General features: G+C 37.3%; 1 long non-coding RNA gene across 1 annotated transcript; it reads left to right on the top strand.

Moving 5' to 3' along the window:
* Window positions 1–3,445: 3,445 nt before the first annotated feature.
* Window positions 3,446–23,896, top strand: LOC308192148. Its single transcript, XR_013948592.1, has 3 exons — window positions 3,446–5,488; window positions 19,607–19,739; window positions 23,765–23,896. It is a non-coding gene; the product is annotated as an uncharacterized lncRNA (long non-coding RNA).
* Window positions 23,897–24,241: the final 345 nt, after the last annotated feature.

The raw sequence follows: 24,241 nt of genomic DNA, 5'->3' as shown, positions 1-24,241 counted from the left end.
CCCACTAGAATTACCAATATGAAACTCTTTTTCATTGTTTTGTATGTTTGCTTTTTTGTACTTTTAAAAAAGTGTGTGGGCAATAATATTTCATAACCTCTTTTTTCCTTTTCACTTTGTATTTGTGTGAAAGAGATGTATGGCAATGAGTGACCAGGGCCAGGAGAAAATTATTAAGTGAATTGTAGACGTGAATGTAAAAATTCTAGCTGTGCATAAGCCAGGTTCTGAGCTAAACTCATGAAATGCATTTCAGTTTTAAGATATTACGGTAAGCAAAGAATCAAATTTCCAATTCCAGCTATTTACTTTATATAAACATCCTGGCTGCAAATTAACCACAGAAATGTTGGATGAAATCATGTTCTTCATCTAAATGTACAATGAATATCTAGCCAAAGGAAGTACGTTGTTCTTTACTGGTACCTCTCAAAATTCTTAGTGCATTTTCTTTCTGTTTTGTTTTGCTTGCCTTATATTTTCAGCGATCCATAAACATCAGCCTTTGATATACACCAGCCTTTCTACTAAGGTAGCTCTGGAGCAATAGATTGAGCCTCCTATTAAGTAAATAAATCTGCTCTTAACTTCCAGAATTATAAATAACACCAGGAATGTCAGGGCAACCTTGGGGATAAGCCAAGACTTAGCACAGCTGCTATGACCTTGCATGTCAGCATCTTAGCCTTTATCAGCATTTGATTGTGTACAACATGGAGTATCTTGGGTTTTGCATTAATTTAATTGTATTTTAACAACATACTAGGAAAATAAATTAAAAAAAAAAAAAAAAAAAGACAACATTTCCAGGCTGTATGATGTTTTCTAGGAGTTTTGCATGGGATGTATCTGACAAATAATTCATTATGATGGGAGTTATATTAATTTCCTATGATAAAAAGTAAACACTGTAGCCATATTGTAAGCTTCTGTGAGCTGAAGCCACTATGCTTGCAATAAGAGTTTATCTCCTCTGACATAGGACACAGAGCCAGAGAAGAAGCTTTGCTTGAATAATGAGAGTTTTGTAAGAACTAATCCTCTTCTCACTGCAGTTCTGTACTTCAATTAAGCGTTCTTTAATGAATGTCTAATTTTAAACATGCAATTAGTCAGTGAGAACAATAGACCCACCTGTGCTTAATTTCCTTTACGTGTCAAAGCTTTACTGTCTTCTGCAGCAGTATAATCAGTTTCTACAGTGCAGTAGTTACTGGATAAAAACTAACTTAGGTCCTCAATGAAAGACTGAATTCAACTTTTCTTTTACAGTTTACTAAGGCTTTCTGAATACTTTTTATTAGGTATATGTTTACTCATGTTGCCTTTGGACTTCTCAAAAACTGGGCCAGAAACATCAAGATGCTTCTCCTAATATGTCTACTGGGTTCAATTATTCCAAGTAGTAGAAATCACATTGCTTTAATTTTACAGCCCTTGAGATTTTTATGAACCAGACCACTGAACTTTTGGAGTCAAGATATTCAGTGATTTGAAAATTACTGCTAAGATGTACATATCATTCTGTCTGATTTTTATCATTGTTGATCTGATTTCAGTCACATTTGATGGTATTTTTACCTGTTCTGACCACTTTATGGTAACAACATTGATACTCTTGCTGGGTGCACTGTTTGTGTGGTGCTCAGCTGCCGGCCAGGTTAAACCACAACAAATACACATCCAGCTGTTATGTAAAGACTGGAAATACTGACCAACCATCAAATTCTCCTGTGTTAACAGCAATATGAATTCAAGGTGACCTCCATAGAAGTTCAAGATGGTATCCAGAGAATTCTCTGCTTTCCATATCAAAAATCTTTTTTTTTTTTTTTTTTCTGGTGAAGAGGATGTGTTCCTTCAGTTGCTTTATGTAGAAATATGTGCTTCACACACTGCATTTCAGTCTAGAATTCTGGCTGTAGCATATTTGCCAAAATTCACAATCTGAGTCTAAATTCTAAATTATAATAAGGACATATAATTAGTTCAGTTAGAGATGCCAACAACTTTTGGACACATAAAAACCTGTTTTTCAATAAAATTCCCTCTCATGACTGCTGAAGGACTCATCAAAGAAAGAGAGGCTTAATTCAATATGTTTGAAATGCCTGTAATGTTATAGATCCTAAAGCAATATCTACAGTACGAATTTCTATAGACTGCTCTGCAAAGAAATATTAGCCTCTGAAAATTTAGCAATGCAACGGCTCTACCATTGTTTCCCAGGAACACTATGATGCTATTTACCAAAGTATTTTCTCACAGTGTATATAAGCTAAAGAATTTGTTAATGTTTTGAATTGTACACGTGGTTTAGCTTTACCTTTGATTTTTCTAATGGTCATAGGTCTGATTAAAGGAAGGGAAAATGCTCCTTATGCTCTTTTTAATAAATTACACTTTCTACTGTTTCAGCTTAACCGGGAACTAAAGGAAACGTTATGTTCCATTATCTTTTAATTATATGCAAATTCTCTGAAGTTAAAATTTTAGGAGACTTCATTACAAAGCACACTTTTCTAGTACTTTCACCACATTTTCTTTTCTCAGGCTCTGCCTGAAGGTGAATTTGTGTAGAATCCATTTAGCTATTCATGTTTTGAGTTATAAAAATACAAAAAGCCCATTTCCTTCACCAAGGGAAGTTTTCTTTCATTTTTCTTTCTCTCACTCCTCTCCTGTCCTATCCCTTATTCCTTCAACACACATGTTCAGGGAGTAACTTGAAATGCTGGTGTGTCCAAACACAGTATTTACTGAGAAAGACCTGCTTTCAGCAATGTGAAAGGGCAAAGGTAGAAAACCTTGGAAGTTACCAAGAGTAAGAATGTATCAAATGCTATTCATATCTGCATAGGGAAGGAACCAAGGATAAATGTGTGCTCTGTGAATACTTGTGCTAGTAAAACTTAAATGCACAAATGTATGCCTAAAGGTATACTTTAAAAGTACATTACTATGAATGAAATAAATGTACTTAACGTTTTGCCTTCCCAAAGAAGTGAAAGGCTTTCCCAGTCTCTAACGAGAAGTATGCCACTGAAGCAAGTGCACTGCTTTGCATTACAGGTGGTTGTTCAGGTACAAGTATAGCAAGGATATGAGTCTATCAGAGCAGGAAAATAGCATTTTATGCTAATCTTACACGTACACATCTGACTGTACCTTGTCAAGCCAGGCAGACACTTATTCAGTTATCTGCTTATTTTAGTCCCTGTATGTTTTGATTTTGCCACCTAGTTCTGCAGCAGAAAGGAGACCTTTGACAATAGAGCAGCCCATGGAAAGACAAAACTGACAAAGAAAGATGAAAGGAAAAAGAATCCAGTGAAGTGTAACTTTGCTACACGTCCTTTCCCTGGGAAGATGAGAAGCTGCGTTTCAGCCTTTGTTTGCTTACCAAGTGCCTGCTCATCGACTAACAGGATAGAACATGTGCACAGTAGGTGCCCAACCCCAGAAGTGCCACAGCGTGTGCAGTGCAGAAGAGGTGATGAGGTTCTTCTTCTCCTTCGTCTGGGTGCTTCAAAGAGTGGAGCTAATTCAGCACAGGCAGAGCAGCTGAACATGACATCCCTAATGCACTGTGGCCTAGCAGATTAATTGTACAACAAAACTACATTATTTGTCCACCCACTTTTCCTGCACATTAAATGGGGGGATAATGAGTAATTAGTTGTGGTCTGTTTGGAAAAATGAGCTGTTTGTTCAGCATTTTGAAATCATAAATCAATATATACTGCAAATGTGATGTGCTGCCTACAACTTCATTCAACAGAGAGCAGCATTGGACAGGAAAAAATGTTGTCTCTCCATGGCTCTTAATGCTGCCCTCTGCAGAACCTGGTATTGGGGGTGACTTCCGAGTATTTGTTTTGAGAACAAATGTGATGGAAGAAGGCTTGTTCACCACCTTCTATGGGCAAAGTGAGCAAAACCTAACGAAACAAGAGGAAGATAAAAATGGTGATCGCCTGGATCACTTTGACTTCCATGGAGATGACTATTCAGTTAGCAATCTGGTGACGCAAGTATTTCCTTTGGCACTCCAAGGTTCTCTCCAGGCATGTCAAACAGTATTTTCAGACAAGCCTTTTAAACAAAATTTGTCTCTTTATGGGGCTCTTTCTTAGGGTTTCTTCAAATACTGGCTTTAGAATCCAAGGAATTTTTGGAAGAAATCCACTTCTCTAGCTGATACTGTTGGACCAAATAAGCCCGTGCATTCCCTGTGGTAGGTTACAGCAGCTTTCAGGGCTCCCTGATTCAGTAGTTTCCTTCAGCCTTTTGAGGGGTACAGCATTTCTGAGCTCTCTTCAGCCCTGCCACTACTCTGTGGTCTCCTTCACCACTCCAGGGATCTTCCCAGGGGTACTTTGAAAACAGGGAAGATTTACCACTCATAGGACTGCAGCTGGTATCAAGAGGCTGCAGGTTAAAAAAAAAAAAAAAAAGACAAATAATGTTCCCTGCATTCACATTTTGCCAGCACTGTTTAACTGTTTATACAGATGTAAATAGTTCTACTCAATAACTGACAAGTCCTAACAAATCTATGTGTCAGTATTTCTGAGATATAGTCACAAGAAGCTGTAATTAGGTTTCAATTTTCAGGATTAACTCTGACTTTTTATTTTCTGCTTAAAATGTAAGCATAACACTCCAACTTAAGGGGTTAAAGCAGTCTTTATAGTGAATGTAGAGCATATGCTCATCTGTGTGATTTTGTAATTCTGAATACAAAAATTTTACCTTTTTTTTTTCCTTTGGCTTGCAATAGTGTATGTGCTTGGAGTGAGGGTGACCAAGATGGAAATTCACTTATATGCAGTGCACCACACCTTGCCCAAAATACATGGATGACTGTTACAATATTGTAGTTATCCATAACCGAGAAAGAAAGAGGGAGAGAGTGGTTTTTTGTTTGTTTTGTTTTGTTTTGTTTTTTTAAATCAAGATCAGGCATTTTATTTTCAAAAATTCCTTGTGAGTTCAGAAGACACATTTTTATTTATAGTATGTTTTAGCTTTGTCTTCTACACCATGTGATCTACACTAAGGAGACATCAGCAAGCTTCACAGCAAAATGGAAGGGATAAAAAGAGGCTGGTTATGCAGGAACAGCTGCTTGTTTTCAGCAGCATCACTTGAGAGTTTTTCACATTCTCCTTCTCCGCCTCTCCCCAAATGTTCAGCCTGCTGTGTGCAAGCTGGGTGTTTACAGTTCAGGACTATGGAGGAGGAGGAAATATTTTGCCTATTGTTCAGTGACGTCAATGGCTTCGCTCCCAGTCACTTGAGGGACGCTGGTGCTTAGCAAATGTCAGTACACTGCTGCTACTGCATGTGCCTTACAGCTTGCTTGCAGGAATTTAAGGTCTCTCCTCCAAGATAGATCCAGTTGGTGGATGAGGCAGGTGTGAAGGGCAAACAACGATAGCCACTGAAAGCTCTTTCTGCTGCTTTTTGCGTGGGAAAGCACCAGGTGATAGTTTTTACTGTGGCATTAATATAGAATATTTATTAACATTAAATGCTGAATTTAGTGTGAAAACTGTCTTTTATCCTGCACCACGTCCTTCCCTCTAATAATCTTTCTCTGTATTAAATCAAGGTTCTAAAAATAGCACAGAAGACATTGAGAATTTTATAATTAATCAGGATAAATAGTTATCTCAATGTCTGACTGTATTCAGAGCTTTTCTGATGTGTTCTCATTATGTATTTTGTTACCAGATGCTAAGAACTGAACTGAAAATGTATGTTGCTTGAGATTTTTTAACCTTGGAGCCAATTTTTTTAATGCAGGACTTCTGAGAGGGAAATATAGCTACAGCTGATATTCTTAAAGACACTGCTATTGGAAAGCCTCTCTTAGACCACTTATTTTGCATTAAAACCCATTTGAAATTATTTTGGTGAACTTTGTTGCCTATATTTGTAATTGAAAAATGCATATCTACAGCCTTTGTGTATATATGTGGGAAACTTGGGTTTTAGAAAGCACTGAGAAATTGTTATTTGGTGTCACTTAGCTCTCCACATTAGATTTCTGTAGTTAAAATTGAAGTGATTGGTTTCAAAAAAAAATGACCCATAACATATTTAAATAGAGCTGTGGCTCTGGATGGGATCAAAAGTTCAGCCTAATAATTATTTTTACATGAGATGCTAGTTTTGTTTCATATTAATGAAATAAGCACCGTAAAAACTTCAAGTGTTTGGAGGGTTGATTAAAGCCTGCAGTGCTATGTAGCAGTTTGTTGATAACTTTTAGGTAAAGGGAGAACATAAATTGATGCGGCCATTTTGTAGGGCAAAAATGGGAAGGCTAAGGGCAGACAAAAGTGAATGCAGACACTAGTGCTGGGCTTATGGTGTGAAATGAAAGGTCTAGACAAACCAGTATCAGCCTCTTCTAATTCTTGATCAAGCCACTAATCATCACACATTGCCTATAGGGATGAACAGTCATAGAAGAGAGGCTGTAAGTAGCCTGGCTTTTTGTGCTGAGAAACAATTTTTAGATAGCTTGAGCTGATATGGATTTAAATCTATAAACTGTACTTTATGAGTTGCTCATAGCTATGAGTCAATCACAGATCAACAGAAGAGAGCTTTAGCCCAAGATATTTCCCCACCAAAACCACTCAGAGTTTTTGTGGTAGAAGTCTGGAGAATAACATATATTCAAAAAAAAAAAAGTCAAAAGGCCCTAAAGTTTCAGAAAAGATACTCAAAATATGGAACAATACTAACAGTTTACCATAATTTAACTTATTTTTGTGTATGATTTACAATCCTCAATTATATGATCACATAATTCCTATTTTCCTTTCTCCTTCAAAAAATGAGAGGCTAATTTTCCCTCCAACCTGCCTAGACCTCAGCAAGGGAAATATTACTAGGCTAAGAAAGCAATTTGTTTCCTTGATATCTGTTCTAGTGTCTGGTCCTACGACAGTCTACAGAAACTCAGAAAAATCTGTGTTGCTTTGTGTATGCACACTGCAGACAGAATTTTTAGAAAATTAAGCTAAAGGGCTCCATTAAATCTATTTTAAACACACATGAACTGCATTTTTTCAGATACTTAAAACGCGTGCAACTGAGGTTGCTTTTCTTGAGGAACAAAAACACCAAGAGAAATCATCCATCATCTTCATTTCTAAGTGTGGAGGCCAAATATTTCTGAACAAAAGTGTTGCAAGAATTTTTAAATATGGGAAATATTTGGTTTCCCACATAATTTTGTTATGTAAAAACTCAGAACAGAGATGATGCTCAACAAGGAAAATTTCAGGCTAAACATTTTAAAATTGAGAGAATATGATAAAGAAATTGTTAAAAAACTGTAATGCATATTGTGTTTCTAAAGTTAAGGTTTAAGAGGCTAAGACAGAAGCATAGATGCTATAGGATAAATGGGGAGAGTTTAGACTCTTTAGCATCTCTCTTTAGAGTTATAAATTGGGATGGGAAGGGATTTTTTTTTCCTGCTTCTTGATTAGAGTGGTAAATGATAGGATAACTAAGAACAAGTATTTGGACTTGTTTTCTTTCCAGTTTCTGGATATGCAAATATTGCCCAAAACATCTCTCCTAAAAAAACAAACAAATAAACAAACAACAAAAAAAACAACTATCTTCTTTTTTAATTGGGAGTTAAATACACAGTTTAACTGTATTTTTGTTCGGCCATAGGTGTGATCTGCTGTTTACACAACAATTTTGTGCTCAAGATGAGGAGGGCACAGTCATTTCATTTTTATGCAAGAATCCTTGCAGTATATAAAGGTAGTTATATTTTTTTTTCTTTCATCAAATGTCATCTTGTCCCACAAGATTAAGCTACAAGGGGTAGATAGTATGAACAGCTTTTTTTTAATATACACATGAATTTATAGGAGCAATATTTTCTGGAAAGAAAAAAATCTGCTATATTTCTTTGCTTGTGTAATTAAGATCACACTTTTGAATTTCTCAAGTGCCATGCATTTTGGTGTTCCATCTATGTAAGTAACACACAACTGAAGAATATCGCCAAATGCACTACTGTCAGAAAAGGGGGTGTCAAGCTGCCCAGACAAGCATCTTTTTTCAGAGGAGCATAATCAAGAGATCAAATGCAATTTCAACTTTCCGATTTACTGTACTGGGTGTGATCAAGATAATAAATACCTGATGAGATTTCCAAGTATTCTGGAAAATCTGTTTCAAATCAGTGTTGAATATTATCTTCACTGTCTGAATACCGGGTAAGGGAAGCCTGTTGTAGTTTCACTGCTGTTACTCCAACTCCTCTACAATCTTTCAGAATGAGAGCAAGTGTTAAAGGCAGATTTGTCAGCATCTTCCAAGGTAGTCTCACCTCTCTTTCAAGGAGGAAGCTACTGAGTTAAATAAGTAAATTATTCCCAAAGAAGAATTAAGGGTGTATCTTCTGCGAAGTGTTGCTAATTTATTTGTGAACCCTTCATCAGATTTTGCACCAAAGGCAATAAGCCATAGAACACACTGGCATTTCACTATAAAAACTGTTTTTTTATAACACTAACTCAAACCAAATCATATTTTGTGGACAAAAGTCTGACTTCCACATATTAGTCAAACTCACGGACAGTTCTCTGTTCTAGGCAGAAGTAGGAGATTAAAAGTCTTTTCAATTTAAATTGCAACTGAATTACAATTGACACAGTTCTCCAGTAATTGTTTCCTGATTTTTCAAGAAGTTTTCAGGAACAGCTCATCATCTAATGAGAAGGAATGTAGTATTAAAGTTTATGAAACATAGACCATGAAGTATAATGCTTAGTATTCCCCAGAGTCTTTTACATAAATGCACAAATATATAAATATCAGATTAATGTAAAACATACAAGAGCAAATTAACATAAAATCCTGCTGTAATATATATGGTCGTAATTATTTTATTTTCACGGGCATGGACTACAAGTCTCATGAGACAAAAGCCCAAACCATGCTTTGCATTTAGAAATCGTTTCATAAAAGTCGTGTACAAAGACACATCCATTATTTTTTTCTTTAAGAAGGAAACTGGTGTATGCTGAAATATTCTTCTCTTAACTTTTTTCTGTTCTCCTCCACTAAACTAAACTAAACTAAACTTTAGTTTTAGTTTAGGTCCTGCTTGACGAACCTGATCTCCTTCTATGGCAAAGTGACACGCTTAGTGGATGAGGGAAAGGCTGTGGATGTGGTCTACCTTGACTTCAGTAAGGCTTTTGACACCGTTTCCCACAACATTCTCCTCAAGAAACTGGCTGCTCATGGCTTGGACTGGTGTACGCTTTGTTGGGTTAAAAATTGGCTGGATGGCCGGGCCCAGAGAGTTGTGGTGAATGGAGGCAAATCCAGTTGGAGGCTGGTCACTAGTGGAGTCCCCCAGGGCTCAGTACTGGGGCTAGTCCTCTTTAAGATCTTTATCGATGATCTGGATGAGGGGATTGAGTGCACCCTCAGTAAGTTTGCAGATAACACCAAATTAGGTGCGTGTGTCAATCTGCTCAAGGGTAGGAAGGCTCTGCAGGAGGATCTGGATAGGCTGGACCAATGGGCTGAGGTCAACTGTATGAAGTTCAACAAGGCCAAGTGCTGGGTCCTGCACCAGGGGCGCAACAACCCCAAGCAGAGCTACAGGCTGGGAGATGAGTGGTTGGAAAGCTGCCTGGCAGAGAAGGACCTGGGAGTACTGGTTGATAGTCAGCTGAATATGAGCCAGCAGTGTGCCCAGGTGGCCAAGAAGGCCAACAGCATCCTGGCTTGTATAAGAAACAGCGTGGCCAGCAGGTCTAGGGAGGTGATTGTCCCCCTGTACTTGGCTCTGGTGAGGCCGCACCTCGAGTACTGTGTTCAGTTTTGGGCCCCTCACTACAAGAAGGACATCAAGGTGCTTGAGCGAGTCCAGAGAAGGGTGATGAAGCTGGTGAGGGGTCTGGAGAACAAGGCTTACGAGGAGCGGCTGAGGGAGCTGGTGTTGTTCAGCCTGGAGAAGAAGAGGCTCAGGGGCGACCTCATCGCTCTCTATAGGTACCTTAAAGGAGGCTGTAGCGAGGTAGGGGTTGGTCTATTCTCCCACGTGCCTGGTGACAGGATGAGGGGGAATGGGCTAAAGTTGCGCCAGGGGAGGTTTAGGTTGGATATTAGGAGGAACTTCTTTACTGAAAGGGTTGTTAGGCATTGGAATGGGCTGCCCAGGGAAGTGGTTGAGTCACCATCCCTGGAGGTCTTTAAGAGACGTTTAGACGTTGAACTTAGTGATATGGTTTAGTGGAGGACTTGTTAGTGTTAGGTCAGAGGTTGGACTAGGTGATCTTGGAGGTCTCTTCCAACCTAGACGATTCTGTGATTCTGTGATTTACTAAAGTAAACAGACTTCTTTCTGCCTTTCACCTTCCAATGGAGTTTCTAAGTCAGACTTACATTTCCTTTACCTGTCTTTAAGATTTTTTCCCTAACGGTATCAAATAACTGGTTGCCAGATATTAAGAGTAACAGGGAGGAGATCTGTCATCACCCATATGAAAATCAATGAATTGTGTCTAACCAAGAGATAAAGTGAGTACTTTCTTCACATAGTAAACTAGTTATTGGCAGAGCTAGTTTTTCAAATAGACGATATAGAAAGAATAGTGTATAATGCATTATATTGTTATGATAACACTGTTCCATGTATACCATGTATACACATTTTTTGAAACGATATCTATTGCAAGTCTTCTGAAAGAAATTTTAAAAATAAAATAAAATTAACACCACTTGTTGCTTCAGCATGGGTAGATAGACACAGAAATGAAGAGAGTTTTATTTGCTCCTTCCTCCCCTCCCTCCCTCCATTTCCTTCACCTCCATCCTTCCCTTCCCTTCTTCCCTCCCTTACCTTCCAGCAAGACACCTTTCTGGTGCTCTTTCTCTATGCACTGTTGCTCCTTTGTTTTAAACTACTGCAAAGCAAGCAGGAAAATCTATTTTAAAATAGCATAAAATTATTAGCTCAATTAGCTATTAGGATATTTATATTGCTAGAAAAATACTTTTGAAATACATGAAATGTGAAAATCTCAGCTGTTGACACCATGATCACATTAGGTAGCTCCTCTGGTGGCTCCTGTGATTGTAACTCTTGTTTTGGAGAAAATCAGAGATCATAACATTATATTCATTACACTAGTTATCTATACACATCTCTTGACCTATTATTATGGCCTGGGCTTTATTCTTCAGGCCCCATGAAAATTTATTTGGGGTAATAGTTGTTGAGAAAATATTTTGTGAGCTCCACTACACCTTGTGCAGTGATGGCTCATGGATTGGACTGGCCAGGAAAGCAGAAGACAGTTCTAAGTCTTCACTTGACTGAAGGCAAGCTTTGCCTCTCAGACATAAAGCATACTGTTATACTGGAATTTCTTCAGTAAGAGAGTGGTTTCTAAGGAATAAGCAGCTAGCTGTTCTCATGAAAACAGAATGAAAATGAAATTAAAAAAGTCAAACTCTTAAAATAAAGGAGGAGAGTACAGTCCTTGTGAGGAGAAACAATGCCAGTATTTATGCCACTATATAAGAATCTATGATTCCTAAATAAACATTATCATAACATATTAACAGTTTATAAGTATATATATGTTTGTGTCTCAGATTGTATGGGAGTCCCACTGTATTTCACAGTCTATTTCTCAATCACAGCTGCAATGCAGTGGGTGGAACATTACAGCTTTCTGCATCCAAGAAGGTACACAGAAAATTTCAGCAGAAAAGGCAGGAATGCTGTGCACTAGGAGAACCAAAACAAAGAAAAAGAAAAAAAGAAGAAACAAGCTAGCAATGAAAACTGGAAGTTGGCAAGGAAATATGGTTGGGGAAAGGAATAAAATATGTTTTAATTTCTAAATAGTAAGGTATAGCTTCATGTCTCCTCTACAAGATAGCAGCATGTCAGCATGACATGCAAGTTTCACGTCAGCATACTAGCCTGAGGATCTTCAAGTAGCTAGGTTGTTTGAGGGGGAAGAAAAGGGAAATAGATAAAAGGAGACTAGGGGAGGGGAAATTTGAAATACTGTTAATTCAGGAAAATGTTTGGGAGAATGATGCATGTTGGAAAGTACCTTTCCCCCTTTCCAGGGATGCGTGGGGATTGGGATAAACATCAGATGCAATACAGAGGAGGGAAATTAGAGCCCAGAGGGAATGGTGTCACTTGATAGTTGGAAGGGGTAACTGGTCCAGAAGGGAGAGAGGAGGGAGGAATGAGACGCGATGCCACATGTGAAGGAGAAGACGTCAGAGTTTGGGTTTAGCACCTGGAGAGAAGGCATAGCAAAGCATGGGGACAGGGAAGGACCTCAAGCTTCATGTAGTGTATCTTCAGAACCCAGTTTATCATGAGAATGTTTTTTTAAATCTTATTTTTCTTTACAGAAGATTTTTATCAGTTTTCTGTTTGTTATAAATATTTTGTAGCATTTACTGCCATAGAAGTAGTATTAGCAGCAACAACATTTGTATTACACTAGTGCCCAGAAGCTCCAGTTGGTGTTGGAATCTATGTAAATACAAAACCAATCAGCCAAACAACTACAACAGAAAACCTACAAGATCTTTGCCCTGAGGAATTTACATAATGAACCTTGTTGCAACTAAATTATGTTTCATCCGTTCTTCTAAATCAAAATGCTTTAATAATGAGTAAATGAGTTATTCTGTAATTACAAGATTGCTGTACTGCATCACAATCTTTTTCAACTCCTTTCCCCACATTCATTTTTGTGTGCTGTTGAATTTCATTGCTTTTTTCCCAAGAAAACCAGAACCAGTAGGATTCTCTTACCACAGACAATCACATCAGTACAGAAAAGCAGGAGTTTTGTTTGTTTGTTTTCTGTGTGAAAGCTCTTTTCCCTGTGAGGTGAATGGAATAATTTCTTACATGTAAACAGCACATTTAATTTAATTCCTGCACATATGACACACTTTCATCTTGATAGTCTAACATGGGAATTGCAACAGGAATACTTTGTTCTATTCCCTTTGGCAAGTTTTTGTCTTTGGATATTATCTTATTGTCCTTTTTAATGATGGCTACGTATGATCCTGAAGGTCATGCACCCCCAAAACAGCAGGTATATGATTACTCTGTAACAAAACATTATTTCACACAAGATATTTATGCAGGTCTTTTTATGTGGAAAGCCAGACTGTGGTATATAAACACATCAGGCTTTAACAGAGTGTTAGCATGGCTGTCACACTGCATAGAAAAGATTGCTGAACTATGTCAACATGAACAGTGCATCAGTCCTCGTGCCTCCTAAATTGCCATATAATCAATATTCTCCCAGTACTCTCTTCCTTTTCTAATGGCCATTTAATGCAACGCTGTCTGTTCAACTAAGACAGAAGCAGCTAAGCTGCATCCCTTTGGTGACTTTAACAAGGTGCATCAAGATGATTTTCTCTGGTTAACCAAACACTTATCTTACTGTATCTACTTGTGGTGAACATGGGAGTGGCACTTTTCTGGGTCTCTGGTCAGCATTTGTGACTGAAGGACAGGAATAAGGCAGGATAAAGATGAAATTTTAGAATTCTGTAATGAGTACAGGAGTGTTCAAAAAGAATCTCTGACATTTCATTTCATTTCTGTTGCTGCTCTGAAGAGGTGCTGCAGCAGAGGTGAATGACACTAGTGGCAAACTACCCATCCCATCCATATGTATCCATATGCATGAATTTCTTACACAAAAATATGCCCATGGAAACAGTGAGCAAATATGATCAAACTGAAGACAGGAAGGACATCAGTTAGCAAGGAGATGGAAAGATTGGGAGGAACAACTATTAAGGATGAAGAGCAGCACAGAGAAGCAAAAAGTAGTTCTGAGCTGAGGCTCTGAATGAAGCAGAGAAGTTGACTAGGTTAATGAACTGTTTGTCATGCAAATAAATACTTTCAGTTAAACTCAAAGACAAGGAAGGAAGGCTTCTCCAGGGTTAGTCACACCTCAGCAAACATATGAGTGCCGTTAATGTTAATGACATAACTGTTGGGCTGAGAAGGTTGGGATCAGTGTCCTGATAAGCCTGATGAACTGGTTGGACAAACAGAGGCAAAATCAGAGAATGAACCAGAGCTAGATGAATATAGTTTCTTACTAAGGAACTGCTCAGAGAATTCTAGCAAATAAGCTAGTTCCTGTTAAGCAGGGTGTTTGTATATGAAATTAAATCAGCATGCTATTAGTTTGTTGTTTTCAAGTAAATGCTCTGTTTTTAATTTTAGAAATGAACCATATTTGAAAATAGTTCATTTGGAAATGAACCGTATGTGAAAAGAGCAGAACCCAGCAGGCACACTAGTTAAGCATAGCAAATGGGCAGGTACTACAGTATCACATCAAACTGTGTGAGAACTGCACTACTCCAGTCTGGGAAAAGTCATAATGCTCGACATCAGAGAGCTTCTCTTAGCATGACCAGCCGAAGGAATGAGGAAATGTTGCACCTATAGCAGATAAACTAAACGGATGAGTTCTATAGCTGTTACATTTTAAAGAGAATGATGTACTTCAATTTTATTTGAATGCCCATCCAAACATCAGCATGACCTTTGCAGCTCCTTGAAGCCAGATTTATTTCTGAAAACACCCTTAATCTCTAGTGAATTTGATATGACTCTGAGTTCAATATAAGGGGTCACAAGATCGTACCCAATACTCTGTTAAATGAAATTAGTATTCTTTGTGCTGCTTCAACCAGATGTGTTTTTCTTTATTTTTGATTCTACTGGTGTGTAGGTGGTAGGTAGTCTTTCTAGCACCATTAGTTCAATGTCTTTCTCTAAAACTACAGGTAAATATATTTCCAAAACAAGTAAAGCATTTTTACATGTATGCAGTAATATATTATTATTTTTTAAGTTTCTGTTGGAAATATTTGTGGATAAACTATAGTCAGAGATGTCTTTTCTGACAGAAAAATTCTGAAGGAAGTATGACTGGACAATATTTTATCTTGTTAGGCGTACACAAATTTGTTTGGTTGCTATGACAAACGGTCCAAAGCCACGTGACACTGAGCTTTCATAGTATGAACGAGAGAGGGCAAGGTAGAGTAAAATGAAAAAAGTGTTTAGTGGTCTTCATTGTCTTTTTAAAGCAGCATATCCTCACTTTGCCTGTTTCCTCCATCGTCTAACGTTTCTTCATCTGACCACTGTGGAACAAAACTGGAAAATGTCTGGTGTGCAATACAGAATGAGCCAACATAAATTTGAGTTAATGCATAAAACCAGGCATGCTGTCCTTTCTCTCCCCACAACCTGCTACTTTTTCTTTCCAGTACTGCTTGAGGAAGAATATTTTTTGTACTTCTGAGACACTTCTTGGGCGATTCCTATTTCAAAGTACTAAGTGTATCTTTTCTAATAGGCAAGCGAGTCAACTTGTACAGACAGTTAACCATTTTCTTACACTCTAAGAAATTTTAGAAAAAGACAGAAGACCAATTTATGTATTCCCATTCTGAACAAACACAAGTTTGTTATATCAATAGAAGATGGACTAAAAAGCCAGTAGCTTCATTTAGGAAGAAGGTGGCCTATGACTTTAAATGAAAGTTAGTTGAGGAAAATTGGCTTTCTAGGAGGCAATCAAAGTTAAGTATACAGTAGAAATCCTTCACAGTGAACAGATATTCATAGCAGTTTTGTGTAAAAAGCACAGTGCTGAAGAAAACAAATTAAAAAATCACTAAGTCGTCAGGTCTATAGGGTTCAAATGTTCCAAATCTTGCAGACCAAGTTGGCAGTTGCTACTCAGAAGGTAACCCAAGAGTGGAATATCATATGGTGTTAACTGTCAGGACTGAAGTGCTTTGGTAGCAATGTGTGTGGGAAGCCTGCACAGAGCCTGCCTGCAGTGTGCCTAACAACCAAAATTGTTTTGCATTACGTTCACCCGCAAATTGAAAATATATGCAATATTTATTCTAGTATAGTTTTTGGCAAAGATTACACCTCTAACACTTTGAACAATTTAAGCAAGCCTGGGGATCTTATCGAGGGCAGTAAATTAGAACATTTTGTTTGTAGAAGAAGGATTTGCTGTACTCCACTGTAAAAGCCAAGCCAAAGTTGAACTATGCCCTTTAAAAAATAAAATAAAACCTTTTCATAGGATAAACCATCTCCATCTAGAAAACAGTTAAATACTGACCTTATTGACAGCAGCTGAACAAACTTGTTACAGAAAAATGTGTAATTTTCAATGTACTTCAAGTATGTTTTTATTCTCATTTTATTACTTTATATAAATGTATTTCTATAACATATATAGTCCCTCATTGGCATTTGAAAAAACAAACAAAAATCCTGGAAACATTTTCTAATGATTTCAAGTTTTTCAGAAGTTGCTTTTACAAAACACAAATTCTGAAGTATATTTGAACTTTTCTGTCCTTTTAAAATAATATGTATGTGAAGGTACAGACTATGTTTTTGACTGCGAAAATAAGAAAGATGTACAAAGAGAACCTTCTTGAAGTTTGGGTGGACATGGCCACTTGAAACTACTGAGAACAAGAACCACTGCAAGCTTTTGAAATTCTGAGTGAGGTTTTTAAAACAAGGAAATGAAGTTCGACCTACTTCTGAATAAAACACATCAAGGCCTTTGGTGCTATCACAGAAATAGCTATTTTCTCTACTACTTCTTGTCCAAACAGTTTTCTATCTTATCTCTACTGTAATTTACATTACCCCCATTCCTTGATGTGCAGATTTTTATGAAACCCCTGTGAGACAGAAAAATACTTGTATAATCTCATTATAAGGTAACAGAAGTACTGTAGAGCCAGGGCATTTGCTGAATTTTTTCAATATATTCTGCAGTAGATCAGGAAGCTGACCCAGCATCAGTTAACCCCCAAGTGGAGTGAATCAAACATTGTACCATTAATGGTAACTTAAGGAAAAAGCTCTGGTTTTTGGAGTAATACACTAAACTTTTTCATTCGAAACCTTACTTGTCAAGAGTTACTATGATTTTGTAGTAAAAGAAAAAAAAAAAAGAAAGAAAGCAAAATAAAATAAAAACGTAATGCTCAAACATAAATTATCAGTTCTGTGGTAGAAATTGTTCATCTATACTGTTGCAATTCATTGCAAAAGCTGGGCAAGCAGAATCTTGAGCGGATCCCAAAGCAGATCAAATTGTCATCATTTGTTCCTGGCAAATAGGCCTTCTCAACTGGAAGCAGACACCCAACACAAGAAGTAGTCTTTAATATTTTTATCCTGACCTAAGGCTGTGTTAAACTTACATTCTGTGAGAGGAAAAGTTAAGCAATGTGAGAGAAAAAAGGTTAGTGTGTTCTGTCTTCATCTTCCATTTAAGGAAGTTTAGTTACTTAGCATGGTTCTAGAAAGTAATATAAAGACCTATATTCTCTGCATTTGTGTTCTGTTAAACAGCTGGTGATATCCAGTGGCAGAAATTTGAGGTTGGGTGTGTTCTCTGTAGCACCCAGAAAAACCTTCATTTTCTACAGATGTTGCTTCCTCTTTTAAATTAAGTTCAGTCAGAAAAAGCAAATGGCAGTGTTTCCCTCCAGTAATATGGAAAACAGGCTGAATACTTCAAATGTATTTGGATTTATTAGATTGCATTTGGTTTGTTTGGTTGAATGGCAGTTCCACATAGAAAGCCCGGCAGGACATCACACAGCTCAAAACCATAGTACTTCCCTCTGATTCTAATTTATACTACTACCATTCAGTCACAGGGAAACCTAGCCAGAATGAGGAAAGTACAATGGAGAAATCGCTAGCAGCAAATTAAACCTGATCTTTCTTTGTATGTATTAAGCTAGAGTGCCGTGGAGAAAAATAACTCAAACAGTCTTGTTTAGTTGTCCTTTTCTTTTTGTTTTCAAACATTTGTAAAACATTGTTTGTCTCAATGTTATTACTACGATTAATTGTGCTAATTCAAAAGTAGGTTTAAAGTGCATAGCAAGGAGTGACAGAAGTTTGGAAACCGTTGGAGTCAGTATCTATCATTACACTGATGTGTTTTGAGATTTAGAAATGCTCGCAGTTATTGTAAATGGATTATTGAGACAAGATGGCAGCAACTTGGAGAGGTACCCAAGCTGGCTTGACAGGAGGTGTCTGAATACCAGCAGCAGCTTGGCTGTGGCACCGCAGTGTTCTGCATGGCCTAATTCATCTTGTTCTTGGCTGCTTTCTTCCTTGCCATCTTCCAGTCTCTTCTGCAATAATCCAGATTTTGTTTTAATGTTCCTGTTAGTCATAATTATTCACCAAATGATTTATACAAACAAATTTCAGCTTTTGGATAGCTTTTTCTGTGCTCACTTACTTGAAATATGGTATCACTCACTGAGTCACATTATTGTTTTTGTCCTCTGAGTTGATACATAGCATTGCTACAAGAAAGACTTAATAAATAATGCATAAAAAGACACAATGCAAACAAAGCTCATTTGTGTAAACTTTTGAATTAGTTTTGGGACTCAGCACTCTTCAATGAATGAACTACCAATCCTCTGAATAGCATTATACTACAAATAAATAATAAATAAATAACAGCAAAATGTTCTGTTTCAATGAAACTTTGCCACTTTGAATGATAAAATTCTCACTGATTTCACCGAGGTAATGATTTTAGTGTTATTTATGATAAATTTACTAGAACTATTGTATGATTCTGCCAACCTGCTGACATGGTGATTCACTGGATTTTTATGTTTGATGGTATAGTACAACAATATTAGTTATAGTATTTTTATTTTTAATGAGAATTAAGAACATTCTAAGCATCTTCATTTTCCATAACTTACAGCTATTAATAATATATAAGACTGGATGTTGCTTTTATTAGCTTACTTAACAATTAGCAGCAATGACAAAATCACAAAGTAAAGAAAGACTGAGACTGTTTTTGAAACCCCAGCAAAGCCCTGCAAGGAATGCTCAGCTGTTTTGTTACGTATAATTGCAGATATAGGTCTGACACAGTTGAGCATTAGTTATCAAAGCTAGAAAAGCTCTCGTCTTTCTACATTTTAAAATGTTCCCATTTGATCTGTAAAACCACGAGCCAAACTGAGAACCTTTTTTATAAAAATGTAAAACATATTACCAAAAGGACTGTCTTTAACTAACACCTAAGCTAAATCAAAATGCTAGGGATTTTCTACCAGCATTACGAGGCCAAGAAGGAAAGGTGGTCCACATTGAAGAGGGAGATGTGAAGTTCTGGTTTGGAATCAAGCTCAGTCCGCTTGCATATTGTAAATGTTGACAGTTCTGTCTCTGTTCAACATGTGGTTTGGAGATGTGGAGATGTGACTTCACTCCCTCTGCAGAAACCAACATTTCATCAAAAGACATGGGTCAATGTGTCCTTGCTCCCTGGCATCAGGAGCTGGTTGTATCTTAGAGTGTCCTGTCCACAATTAGCTAGCAAAGTCAGAAAGCTCCAGATATCTGTACCACAAACTTCCAGGTGAAAATCCAGATGTGGCTACCTGATGAAGCATAATCTCCTTTACTTTTCAGTGCTCTGTGAGGATGATAGTCTGGAGTCTAAACAAGACAACCAAGTACCAGATACTTCTGTTCAGGATGTATTCTGCCACTCTGTCCAAAACAAGAGGTTTACATATAGTCAAAGACATCTCTGAAGGTATAGGTATGTATCTGAATGTCTAAACCCTTCCTATTAGTTGTCTTTATTAGATGAATATAAGAAATTCGATCTTGCTTTGTAAGTTTCCAGGAGATGAAACTAATCAGTCCTAGAGAACCACAGAATATGGTGAAATATTAACATTTCTCAATAGTAAATATAGTTTATATACTAGTATTTTTTAAATTTTGGAAAATATGTAGATATAATCTATTTATAGATGTTAGTGTTTTCCTGTGTTCTGAGTACTAGGTTTCAATCACACCAAGTACAATGGTTGGTTTTATGACAACGATTTTAAATGTGATTAATAAGCAGTAGGTTATGGTTCCAGCAAAATAATTAATGAGGTTGGTTTTCAGTAAAGTGGGTGGCAGTGTCTCTTTCCAGATAAAAGTTACTCACACAGTTTAGGTGCTGGAATATCTTCAGTTGTGGATGAATTAGGTACCTAGTCTGACACTTAGAGTAGCCAGCTTCGTAGGCATAGGGAAGCCTATACCAGGCCAAAAAAATATAACCAAGCATAGGGGAGCGTCAGAGACAAAGTCTCCTGTATCCACTTAAATATATATTTGAAGGCTGTAGCTAGGCATTTCTGTTGAAGCAGCACTCTGATTCCTGCTGCAAACAGAAGCAGACCAATTTCTGTGTGCTGAGCTGCAGTTACAGGTTTGAGAGCTCTGCATCTTTGTGTTTGTGGGTTTTACTCACAGATGGTACTCTCCAGGGGAATACCTCCACCCCCAGGCTATGGGGTACCTTACCGTTCCTTTTGAACTGCACCGTCACGCAGCCAGAATGTGAAAAGGTGGGGCTGAAAGGGCAGCACCAGATGTCAAAGCCCAACTCCAGCCTTGTGGTCTGAGCACTCAGCCAGGAAGGAAAGGGGCCTGGGATTATGGTCCCTCCTCTAGTACATGAAGGACTATAACAGACACCATACTTTTCAACCAAATTCAGTGCTATGCCTGTGCCATGTTCTGAGCATACTCAGCAAACTGAACTCTATGGTAAGTTTGGGCAGAGGTGCCTGGCCTTTGATCTACCAAAGAATTTTTTTGAAATTCTTAGCACCTCGGGTATTTTTTGTAAATTGCTCATCCGACTTCTGATGCCTAAAATGGCATTTTAGCTTCTCAGCTCACTGTTGGATCTGGCCCTAATGTCTGTTTTGATAATACAACAGTAGGTTCTCACATCTAAGATTGCAATGTACTTAGTATGTTGGCTTGAAAATAGGTCAACAAGATGTAAGTTCTGTAAGAAGCTTGGGAGTAGGGAACTGAAAAAGTCCTTAGGCAATTTGGCTTCAGCATAACCCATTGATTATAATCAAATAAGGAAGAAGTTAACTCATTATTAACATAATGCAGTAACAGATAAGCAAGTAAGTTATAATCAGCCCAGGCATAATCTTAAACAAAAAGTGTTTGGAAAGGGTCATAAACATTTCTTAAGTCTCTGATGTTACAATTTAGTTATTGCTCATTAAAATATGCAAAATAAATGTTAAAATAATTATTTAAAATCACCTGTTAGGAACAGAAGTTAAGGCTGCAGACCATATTTCATCTGCAAAGCCTCTGAAGTGGATGAAAAATACTGCAGCAAGGCTTACTCACTGTCTAAAAATCAGCTTGAGAGAAACAAACTGACAAGTATGTGAAATAAAAATCTTCCTAAGTTAACTTGAGGCAGATCTACCAGATCAGTCTAGACCAAAACAAGGGCAGCACTAGTCTTCTTTCCAGCTCTGTAGACATCACTGCAGAGAGCCTGGCTTCTGCCAAGTCTGTGGTACAGAAATGACACTTGGAGCTTTAAAATGTTCCCTTACTGGTTCAAGTCAAAAGTGCCTCAGGAGCCACTGTGACATTCAGAGTGAAGCATCCTGCCTGTACACAAGTTTGGCTACACAAGTTGTGAGTCAGGCATAACCAGCTTTTAATGTTATGGCTTGCATGTTGCCCAAGGCACCTGAAAAAACCTTGAAACTCACACTGTCCAGGACAAACCTGTAACTCTGGAAAGACTTCTGTGTTCTTGTCATAGCAGTCTTCATATTTTTTCTCAAAGTCTAGAAAGTTTTGACTGTATCATTATAAATCCAGGATAACCTCACTAACATTATGTGTAGTCTAAATTACCCAAGACCAAACTAACGTGATGCATGCAACTGTCAGGAACACTGACAGAATTGCAGAGATAAGTCAGGCACTGCATACCTTTCCTCCTCATCCTGCTATGTGTGCCGTGAAATTTCTGGGTGTTTTTGTTGTTGTTTTTTAGCATTTGCATTCATCCTTTGATTGGAAAAGACATTTATTTATTTATTTATTTATTTATTTTGTCTTTCGCCAAAGAGTGAAGATGAGCTCTAGAAATAAGCACAAGTTTTCCTGTTTGGAAATTTACTGTCCGGATATGTAATTTGACTACCATTTTTCTATTGGAACAAACCTGGAAGAGGAGAAAAGCGTTTGCTTATTTTTTAGTAACAAAAAAAATAAAATACTTTGTCCAGTTTTATCCTGTGTTAACCTAAGGCTTCTTTTAGATTAGTGTACTGAAACACATGCTTTTCCATCTGTCTCACCCCAGAGCTCAGTGACATCAGTAGAATTGTTCTGGATTTACAGCAGTATAACTGAGAACAGAGCTTGGATCTGAATCTAGTTCATTCAGTCTTTCATTATAATAAACTTTCAAGTTCATAAATAATCACTGTTGTTCAAATCCTCTTTCACTAATCCTCACAGCTCTGTTTATTGAAGCCTCCAGAACTATACTTAAAACAAAATTAATGGGTGGAATATTACTAACTGTAGATACAATTGAATGAATTAAATTGTGCAAATAGGTAAAATTAAGCAGTGCTTAAGTAGCCCAGTGTGTCAGATTGTTTGGTGTTGTATGCGTACGCTTTAAAGGAATGCATGCACTTTAAAGGAAAGTTCATCTCTCTCTGTATTTAAGTGACTGAAAAATAAGATCCTTGACAAATCTATCAGAGGACTGGATTCAGATACTTTGCAATATCTTTGATCACAGTATTTAACATGTGAAGACAAACTGGAGATTTTAAATAAGGCCAATTTCACAGTATCCATTCACTACTTTAGATCATCTGTTCACTTATGTTTCATAGTAGCACAGTAACTGAAAGCCATATTGTCCTTGGTAGTGTTCTTTTCTGTATTCATTTCTTACGTGCTGTTTGTTACCATTCTCAATAGTTACATTTCATGTTTCTCCTTCTGCTCTATGTGTAAAGTTGCATTTTCTTCTCAAAACTGTAATGCATTTTCTTCTTTGCGTTCTTGTATCTCTAATTATTCTGCCTCTGAATATTATTTCTCTGTCCTTGTAACAGTCATAGTATCTCTCAGTTGTGTCCACTATAAGAAATTTTACTCTATCTTCTCTGTTACTTAAATCATTTTTGATTTATTTTTATGCTGCTCTTATGTTAATGTTCCATATCCCTTTAGAATCATAGGAAATCCCATGTTTGAAGGATCCCACAACGATCATCTTACTGTAGAGTAAGTGATTACCACAACAAAAATGAACTCATTCTCTTCCTCTAATATTTTTATATTTATATATATTTATATTTATTAATTTATTTATATTATTTATTTTTATTTTATTATTCATTTTTATTAATCATCACCTCATTTGACATGGTTCACGCTGATATTCTGACAGTCCTCAGAGCTAGTAGGAGATTTCAAGGTCTGAGCCCCTTCACAAAGGGACAATTTGGTAGATATGGCTCATGGGTCCACCTAAGATGGAGAGTCCATAAGACTGGAGGATTAGACTAATCTCTTCTTCTTTGTCTTTAAAATACTGTGATTATTAATGACACTGTGATGGTAAGTGATTCTGAAGAGAGACAATAAACAGCAGTTATCCACAACATAGATTTTTTTTCTGTCTAGTTTTACATCAGAGGCAAAAAATGATTTGTATGTTACACTGAAACAAAAATCACTTTCATTGTACCTTCTGTTTTCCAGGAACAGGCATCACTGTGTCTCCTTCCCGGAAGTGTTTACCAAATGCTTGGATGTGCAGACCCATACACGGTCCCTAGAAAATCCAGAGCAACTTCTGTTTCAGTGTTAGAATAAAGAGGTAGGGGCAGGGGCAGTGACTCATTTCAGTACTTATGGGAGCTGATATTGATGGCAATAGAGGAAAAAGAGAAAGAAGCACTAAGGAAAGGAGAATCATTTTCACCAGCTGGGAAGAGAGCCTGAACTTTGTACATCGCATCACATGCTGATGGAATGGAAATGTCCAATTTTTTTATTACTATTGTTGGTGGCAGTTTCCAGCTGTCTCTAATAGTGTCCAAACACAGCAGAGAATAATCAAAAAAGGCTGGTCACATACTGCAAGGCGCCCTCATAGGTATCAGCAAAGAGGATCTAGAACTTATCCTGGATTACTACAGAACCTCAGCAATGCAGGAAGAAAAATTAATGCAGCAA

Source organism: Anser brachyrhynchus (assembly GCF_964034855.1).
Source record: "Anser brachyrhynchus genome assembly, chromosome: 3".
Lineage (NCBI taxonomy): Eukaryota > Metazoa > Chordata > Aves > Anseriformes > Anatidae > Anser > Anser brachyrhynchus.
This window is presented reverse-complemented; position numbering and strand designations above follow the sequence as displayed.